The sequence below is a fragment of the Meles meles genome, chromosome 18, assembly GCF_922984935.1.
Source record: "Meles meles chromosome 18, mMelMel3.1 paternal haplotype, whole genome shotgun sequence".
NCBI classification, from domain to species: domain Eukaryota; kingdom Metazoa; phylum Chordata; class Mammalia; order Carnivora; family Mustelidae; genus Meles; species Meles meles.
Genome location: NC_060083.1, coordinates 7,802,897 through 7,812,575, shown reverse-complemented (window position 1 = coordinate 7,812,575; position 9,679 = coordinate 7,802,897).

The window sequence follows — 9,679 nt, the reverse complement described above, 5'->3', positions numbered from 1 at the left end:
AATGTCAATTGCATTTTTTTAAAATTTCTTTTCAGCGTAACAGAATTCATTGTTTTTGCACCACACCCAGTGCTCCATGCAACACGTGCCCTCACTAATACCCACCACCTGGTTCCCCCAACCTCCCACCCCCCGCCCCTTCAAAACCCTCAGGTTGTTTTTCAGAGTCCATAGTCTCTCATGGTTCATCTCCCCTTCCAATTTCCCTCAACTCCCTTCTCCTCTCCATCTCCCCATGGCCTCCGTGTTATTTGTTATGCTCCACAAATAAGTGAGACCATATGATACTTGACTCTCTCTGCTTGACATATTTCACTCAGCATAATCTCTTCCAGTCCCATCCATGTTGCTACAAAAGTTGGGTATTCATTCTTTCTGATGGAGGTATAATACTCCATTGTGTATATGGACCACATCTTCCTTATCCATTCGTCCGTTGAAGGGCATCTTGGTTCTTTCCACAGTTTGGCGACCGTGGCCATTGCTGCTATAAACATTGGGGTACAGATGGCCCTTCTTTTCACTACATCTGTATCTTTGGGGTAAATGCCCAGTAGTGCAATTGCAGGGTCATAGGGAAGCTCTATTTTTAATTTCTTGAGGAATCTCCACACTGTTCTCCAAAGTGGCTGCACTAACTTGCATTCCCACCAACACTGTAAGAGGGTTCCCCTTTCTCCACATCCTCTTGAACACATGTTGTTTCCTGTCTTGCTAATTTTGGCCATTCTAACTGGTGTAAGGTGGTATCTCAATATGGTTTTAATTAGAATCTCCGCTACTGATAATGAACATTTTTTCATGTGTCTGATAGCCATTTGTATGTCTTCATTGGAGAAGTGTCTGTTCATATCTTCTGCCCATTTTTTTGATATGATTATCTGTTTTGTGTGTGTTGAGGTTGAGAAGTTCTTTATAGATTGTCGATATCAACCTTTTGTCCGTACTGTCATTTGTGAATATCTTCTCCCATTCCATGGGTTGCCTCTTTGTTTTGTTGACTGTTTCCTTTGCTGTGCAGAAGCTTTTGATCTTGATGAAGTCTCAAAAGCTCATTTTTGCTTTTGTTTCCTTTGCCTTTGGAGACATATCTTGAAAGAAGTTGCTGTGGCTGATATTGAAGAGGTTACTGCCTATGTTCTCCTTTAGGATCAAATTAAAAGCTTTAAAAATCACAGGCATTAAAAGTATAGATTGTTCTATACTTTTAATGCCTGTGATTTTTAAAGCTTTTAATTTAGATAGAGTCACAAAGTTGCTACTGTTTTGCTGACCGTGATGATGTTTGCATCCATATTGTTGAGTGAGACCAGAAATCACTCCTTTCTGTTGTGTGGCCATACGTCACATTTTTTTAAAAAAAAAGATTTATTTATTTGAGAGAGAGTGTGTGTGCAAGTGAGAGGGGTAGAGGACAAGGGAGAGAGATTCTCAAGCAGACTCCGAGCTGAGCTCAGATCCCAGGACCCCGAGATCATGACCTGAGCCAAAAGCAAGAGTGGAACAATTGACCCACTGTGCCCCCAGGACCCCCTGATACCGCACATTTTTAATTCATTCTGCTGAAAATGACACTTGAGATGGAGGTATTTTTAAATGAAACTATTCATTGAAATTTGGGATGGGGAAACTTCCAATGAGCATTTTTTTCTCTTAGCAGAACAGCATGCATTGGGAAGCTGAAAATCCTAATCATGGTATAATGTCTACCTGCCATTGTTGGCTTGGTCAACATGGACGTTCTTTGGTTATCTCATCCAAGCATGGTCGCTGCTGTGGTTGGACAATTCAGAAGTGCTTTGTTCGAGGACAAACCACCCCATGGTACAAGATCCTTTATAAAAGAGGAACTACCTGGGTCTCCTGTAATAGTTAACGGCAGTCTTTCTATTTCAGTACTTGAAGAGGACAATGGTTATCCATGACCAGGTACGCCAACAGACTATCTCCCTCTTCCCTCCGATCATACAGCTGTTCTAGGTGCAGTTTCTATGCTGCTGTAAACAGTGATCATGGGCTAGCATTCCACCCAAAGACTAGTAAACAGAATCATGGCATCAGATTTTGCCTCAGTGTTTCCAGAAGATGATCCAAGTTGTCCATAAATGTCATTCATTGATTCCTTCATTTCTTTTCAACTGTTCCTTATTGCTCAGCTGTCATGAGCCCGGGAGAGTTCTAAGTGTGAGGAATGCAGCTCTGAATGAAGTAAAGACTGTACTGTACCTGCCTTCATGGGGCGTTTTAACCACCAAGTGTTGGGAAGTGGACCATGTGTCCACAAGGAAGTAATCCTGCAGTATGTCAGAAGGTGGTAAGTCCTATAAGGGGGGGAAACAAAGCCCTGGGAATCTCTTAGTGTCCAGGCCGGAAACAAAATCTCCATGGGTGGTTCAAGAGACTTTAATGGAAGGATCACTTGCAGGGCTGTGGAAGGGTTAAGGAAACACACTAGGGCTGCTAAGGACCACAGAGACCAGCAACAGTGAGAAACTGTTAGCACCTTGTCAGACAAGGGATAGAAAAAGCAGTATGGCAGCCCAGTAAGAACTAGAACTTGAGTGGGGGCTGTCCAGCAGGTTCCATAGTCATGGAGACTAGCAGGACAGCCAAAGCAGGAAGAAATACCTCGATGGCTCTCTTTCCAGCCTCTGATGCCATGATGTATTTGAACAAGCATGGGACCCACTGGGAAGAGAGGTAGTCAAACACTAACAGCATTGGGCATTGCTCTCCTGATTAACAACAGCCTCTGTGCACTGACTAGTCTTTGGGGGACATGCTTACAGGACCAAATATCTTCATACTCAGTGTTATTGCAAGAGGATAGTCCATATATCCATTCTCCAAATTTCCTTCTCCTCCAATTTTTTTCCATAGTCTCCAACCCACTGGCCAACCTATTAAGCAACTACCAATATGTCTGTGCAGATCTGTAACTCAGGCCATCTTTCCCCCCAAAGGATCTAGACAATAGGTATTGCTCCAAGTTCTGCACATGGAAGGTCTTCCTCCTCCACCGTGTGTCAGAGCCGATCTTGAGCGGGATCGCCCACCTCCAGCTGATCCCAGGGTATCAAGCAGACTCCACCAAAAACCAGCCCTACCATTTTCCTTTAACAGAAAGCAAAGGTGGTCCATCAACACGGGTAGGTGTCATTGAATTTTAATGCAATGGACACGTGCCTTCTTTGCCTCCTTGGGTTCAAGTCCAGGTCTCTCTAACTGGGGTGGTTCCTGAGGGGGCTGAGCACTGGCTATCTGCTGACCACACCACTGGCAGCTGGAGTAACAATTTCGTCAGTGGAGAGGAATCTGAGCGGCCCATCACAGGGTTTATCCCAGGGAGAGGGAGGAGGCAAATGGAAAACAAGTCACTGTCACTTCATGGGGCATGATCAGAAATTGTTGGTGAAAAGATGATGCTCGAGTGGATGCCTGAGGAAGGGATGAGGATATATGGGTGACAGAAGTTCTAGGCAAAGGGACCAGCAAGTGCGAAGGCCCTGAGGCAGAACATGGTTGGGATTCTCAAGGAGCAGCAGAGAGGCCAGAGCATGGGACAGGAGTAGGTGAGTAGGATGAGGTTAGACAAAAGTTGAGAGCCCACTTATCTTTAAAAAAGTTTTTTTTTTAATTTAAGTGTAATTAACATGTAATGTTATATTAGTTTCAGGTGTACAACATATTAATTTGATGATTCTAGACATTACTCGGTGCTCACCTTGATCAGTGTAGTCACCATCTGTCACCATATAATGGTATTACAATATAAATAACTATATTCCCTATGCTGTGCTTTTCATCTCTGTGACTTATTTATTTTATAACTGGAAGTTTGTGCCTCTATTTTATCTATTTTGCCTATCCTCCTAGGCATCCCCCTCTGGTGACCACCAGTTCGATCTCTGTATTTAAGAGTTTGGTTTTGCAGGGGACCTGGGTGGCCCAGTCAGTGAAGCACCTGCCTTTGGCTCAGGTCGTGATCTTGGGGTCCTGGGATCGAGCCCCACATTGGGCTCCCTGATCAGTGGGGAGCCTGCTTCTCCCTTTACCTCTGTCTCTCACTCCTCCTGCTTGTGCTCTCTACCTCTCTGTCAAATAAATAAATAAAATCTTGAAAAAAAGATAAAATAAAATATGAAGTCAGACAAGACCCTCTCATCAGCAGTTTGTAGATACTGGTGTGCACAGTAAATGCGTGTGACCGTGCGTAGGTGTGGCTTCTGCACGGTGGTTACAACCTGGGAGAGAGGAGGAAGAGATGGGGAGGGGATGCGAGGCTTTCCTTACACCCCTTACAACATATTTCTTTTCTTTTTTACAAAGAGAGCTCTGCGGCGACCATGACAAAGCATTTACTTCTGTTCCATCGACCTCTGTTCCATCAGCTCATGTATATTAAAATATTTCGTAGTTGAAAAGAGAAAATAGGACACCTGGGAGGCTCGGTCATTAAGTGTCTGCCTTTGGCTCAGCTCTTGATCCCCAGGCTCTGGGATTGGGTCTCGCATCAGACTCCCTACTTGGCCAGCTTCTCCCTCTCCCATTCCCCTTGCTAGGGGCCCTCTCTCACTGTTTATCTCTGTCAAATAAATAAATAATCTTTAAGGGAAAAAAGAGATAGAATAGAATAAAATAATCAAAGAGCGAAAGGGAGAAGCAGATAGATCCCGTCTGACATCCTTATTTACAATCTCGCCTGACCTCCAAATTCTCCTGTTTTCAGGTGGATACCTTCTTTTCTTCCGTGTTTTCACTGTGCAAAAGATGTCTCTCTTCTGCCTTGTGCGAAGTTAAAAAAAAGTCCCCAGGACTTCATGTCCCACCTAGATATTCTGTCTCTCCGATGCAGCCCAGCTGACTTAACAGAAGTGAATGATACTGTTGGTCAACCACCAAGTGACAGACATGTCCCCTAACGTTTAACCTTGGCTGTTTTCCAATCTCCCCCAACCTCCCTCTTGGGGAATAACACTAAACTGTTTCTAGAAGGCCAGGGTATGACTTCTTGAGGGCAGAGGGTAATTCTCAGCCATGCGTGTCTCTCCATGACCCGCCCATTGCTTCTTACACGTATGTATACCTCACAGCATTTAAGGGGTGAACCACGTTGACATGAGCAAACAGGACACATCTCCCTAGGGAGGCCTATTGAGCTTATTCTGGTCTTCAAAGAAGTCCCTCTCGGCCCAGACTACCCAGCTGTGATTCGCCAAGAGGGCTTGTCCGATGGCAGCAATGAGGCTGAGTTGTCAATTCCATGAAAACAAGCAGTAAAACAGACTCCGGGCCCACCAGTGAGTTTAGGCTCACCTGAGCCTTCTGCTCTTCTTGGTTCTTTATCTGTGAACACCTGTTTATTCTTGCCCGAGCGCCAGCAGCCAGCCGTCACCCTTCTTTGCCACCCACCTTGTAAAGGGAGATGTGGACACTTTGCCTTTGAGTCACCCGAGCCTGGCTGGGGAAGACTGTTGAGAGCAATGGTGGGCTACTTCCCTTGATGTTTTTATTTTTTTAATAATTTTTTAAATTTTTTTATAAACATATAATGTATTTTTTGCCTCAGGGGTACAGGTCAGTGAATCATCAGGTTTACACACTTCACAGCACTCACCATAGCACATACCTTCCCCAATGTCCATAACCCCACCACCCTCCCCCTTCCCCCCTCCCCCCGGCAACCCCCAGTTTGTTTTGTGAGATTGAGAGTCTCTTATGACTTGTCTCCCTCCCAATCCCATCTTGTTTCATTTATTCTTTTCCTACCCCCCAACTCCCCCACGTTGCCTCTCCACTTCCTCATATCAGGGAGATCATATGATAATTGTCTTTCTCTGATTGACTCATCGCAAATGGCAAGATTTCATTTCTTTTGATGGCTGCATAGTATTCTATCATATATATATATATATATATATATATATATATATATATATATACCACATCTTCTTTATCCACTCATCTGTTGATGGACATCTAGGCTCTTTCCATAGTCTGGCTATTGTGGACATGCTACTATGAACATTGAGGTGCACGTGCCCCTTCGGATCACTATGTTTGTATCTTTAGGGTAAATACCCAGTAGTGCAATTGCTGGGTTGTAGTGTAGCTCTATTTCCAACTTTTTGAGGAACCTTCATGCTGTTCTCCAGAGTGGCTGCAACAGCTTTCACCTTGATGGGTTTATTAGAACACTTCACCCTCTGGAAACTGCCTTGTCTGTTGGTGCAATAAGTAGGCAGTAGACTTAGACTCATTCTCTAACAACTGACCCCAAAAAGGAATTTTGCTAATACCAGCAAAGGGCGAAGCTTGAGTCCTTACTTCTAGGAGGAATGGCGTGCTGCCTGGAACACTGTAGACACCTGATTAAAAAGCCACTGAATGTTTAACTAAGGATGGATGGTGTCCAGACTAAAAACGGGTGGTGGGTTGGCACCCATTCGATCCTGGCTTTCTCCTGGATGTGGTCACTGAGATTTTACCGTCGTTTCCCCAACTCACTGGCAAGGGCTCAGACTCTATCTTGCTTCCTTAAATACCCACAAGGCCTGACCCAGTGCTCTGCACATAGCAGATCGGAGCAGTTAATCCCCCTGTTGTGTTTACTAGGTGCTAGTATTATTCTAAGAGTGTCATGCATCCTAATGAACTCAGTCCTCCCTTGAAATAGGCAGGATTATTCTCTCATTTTACAGATGAGAACTCTGAGGCCCAGAGAGACAGGGGACTCACCCAAGGCCAAGGTGAGGAAGTAGGGTTTCTACTCAGGTACTCTGGTTCCAGAATCCATGCCCTCAATCCCCAACTATACAAATATTTACAAATACTAAAACGGTCTATTTGAGATCTATTTATATATCTCTCTATATACTCATATGATATTCTTTCTCTCTATATAGCCACACATATATACACACATACATACGTCTGAGGGTTTTCTCCTTGCTAACCACTGTTTTGGATGTCGGGGGAGGTACAGAGAACAGTCCTTGCCATAGAGAAGTAATTTACAATCTTTAAGAGGGGAACAGATTTATAAATAGATTATTTCAGTACTCAAGAATTAAAATCCACCTGGGTCTGTCTTAGAGCAAAGCTGGATGAAAATGAGACACCGTGGTCCTGTTTCTTGATCTCGGGGGCAGTTACATGGCTGCGTTCACTGTCTGAGAATTCACTAAGCTGTACACTTAGGGTTTGTGTATAGTTAGCGTTACGTATGTTACACTTTAATAAAAGCAACATTTAAAACATTTCAAAGGAAGAAAAGTGCCTTGGGAGCTCAGACAATGTAGCAAAGAGTCCGTCTGGGCTGGAACCTCAGGGGCCAGTGACCTTGCGTCCTGTCCTGGCGTCTAACTGATCACTGTTCCCTTCCCAGGGAGGCACCTGTAGGATCAGATGACACCAGCTTCTCTCACATGCCTCCAGAAAACTTATTTCTTCCTTAGCACCTTCAGCCACATTCTGCATGGACATGTTTGGTTTGGCTTTGGTTTTTAAAAGAGAAGGGAGTGTCTCTGTGAACATTTGTGGCATGTTTCCTTCTCTCTAGGACCAGACTCTGACTTGATATTGTGACAGGCACAGAGGCTCTACCTATATACACAGAAAGAAGTGACAAACCATAGAAAAGAACCCACATACTGTGGAGGGCAGAACCCACAGGGTACAGACCCCTCTGCTCCAGGTGAAGAAATGGCCCAGCAGACCTCAGCACGCCTCTCTGAGTTGGGCTTATTCTGGCAAAATTCCGGTTTACATCTCTTCAAATATGCTTGGTTCAACACAACACAAAATGCCTTGGGACCATCATTTGTTAGATGACTACTTGACTAGAGCCCCCAAAATGAAAAAATTAGCTGATTTCCCCTTATTCAGTGACAGAATAAATACCATTTAACATAATCAGATTCAGTGATTTTATTCGAAACATTCAGGGGGGTTGTGCCCTGCCCTCCCCCCTAAAAACGATGTGTTTTCTAAACACACAAAGACTTTTTTTAAAAAATGAATCTAAGTTGCAAAGATTCTCAACAAGATCCTAGCAAACAGGATCCAGCAGCACATTAAAAAGATTATCCACCATGACCAGGTGGGATTCACCCCTGGGTTGCAAGGTTGGTTCAACATTTGCAAATCAATCAGTGTGATAGAACACATCAATAAGAGAAGAGAGAAGAACCACATGGTCCTCTCAATGGATGCAGAAAAAGCATTTGACAAAATCCAGCATCCGTTCCTGATGAAAACGCTTCAAAGTATAGGGATAGAGGGAACATTCCTGAACTTCATAAAATCTATCTATGAAAGACCCACAGCAAATATCATCCTCAATGGGAAAAAGCTTGCAGCCTTCCCATTGAGATCAGGAACACGACAAGGATGCCCACTCTCACCACTCTTGTTCAACATAGTATTAGAAGTTCTAGCAACGGCAATCAGACGACAAAGAGAAATAAAAGGTATCCAAATTGGTAAGGAAGAAGTCAAACTCTCTCTCTTCGCAGATGACATGATTCTTTATATGGAAAACCCCAAAGACTCCACCCCCAAACTACTAGAACTCATACAGCAATTCAGTAACGTGGCAGGATACAAAGTCAATGTACAGAAATCAGTGGCTTTCTTATACACTAACAATGAAAATACAAAAAGGGAAATTAGAGAATCGATTCCATTTACTATAGCACCAAGAACCATAAGATACCTGGGAATAAACCTAACCAAAGAGGTAAAGGACCTGTACTCGAGGAACTACAGAACACTCATGAAAGAAATTGAAGAAGACACAAAAAGATGGAAGACTGTTCCATGCTCTGGGATTGGAAGAATAAACATTGTTAAAATGTCTATACTGCCTAGAGCAATCTATACTTTTAATGCCATTCCGATCAAAATTCCACCGGTATTTTTCAAAGAGCTGGAGCAAATAATCCTAAAATTTGTATGGAATCAGAAGAGACCCCGAATTGCTAAGGAAATGTTGAAAAACAAAAACAAAACTGGCGGCATCACATTACCCGATTTCAAGCTTTACTACAAAGCTGTGATCACCAAGACAGCGTGGTACTGGCATAAAAACAGACACATAGACCAGTGGAACAGAGTGGAGAGCCCAGATATGGACCCTCAACTCTATGGTGAAATAATCTTTGACAAAACAGGAAAAAATATTCAATGGAAAAAAGACAGTCTCTTCAATAAATGGTGCTGGGAAAACTGGACAGCGATATGTAGAAGAATGAAACTTGACCATTCTCTTACACCGTACACAAAGATAAACTCGAAATGGATAAAAGACCTCAACGTGAGACAGGAATCTATCAGAATCCTAGAGGAGAACATAGGCAGTAACCTCTTCGATATCAGCCACAGCAACTTCTTTCAAGATATGTCTCCAAAGGCCAAGGAAACAAAAGCAAAAATGAACTTTTGGGACTTCATCAAGATCAAAAGTTTCTGCACAGCAAAGAAAACAGTCAACAAAACAAAAAGGCAACCCACGGAATGGGAGAAGATATTTGCAAATGACAGTACAGACAAAAGGTTGATATCCAGGATCTATAAAGAACTTCTCAAACTCAACACACACAAAACAGATAATCATATCGAAAAATGGGCAGAAGATATGAACAGACACTTCTCCAACGAAGACATACAAATGGCTATC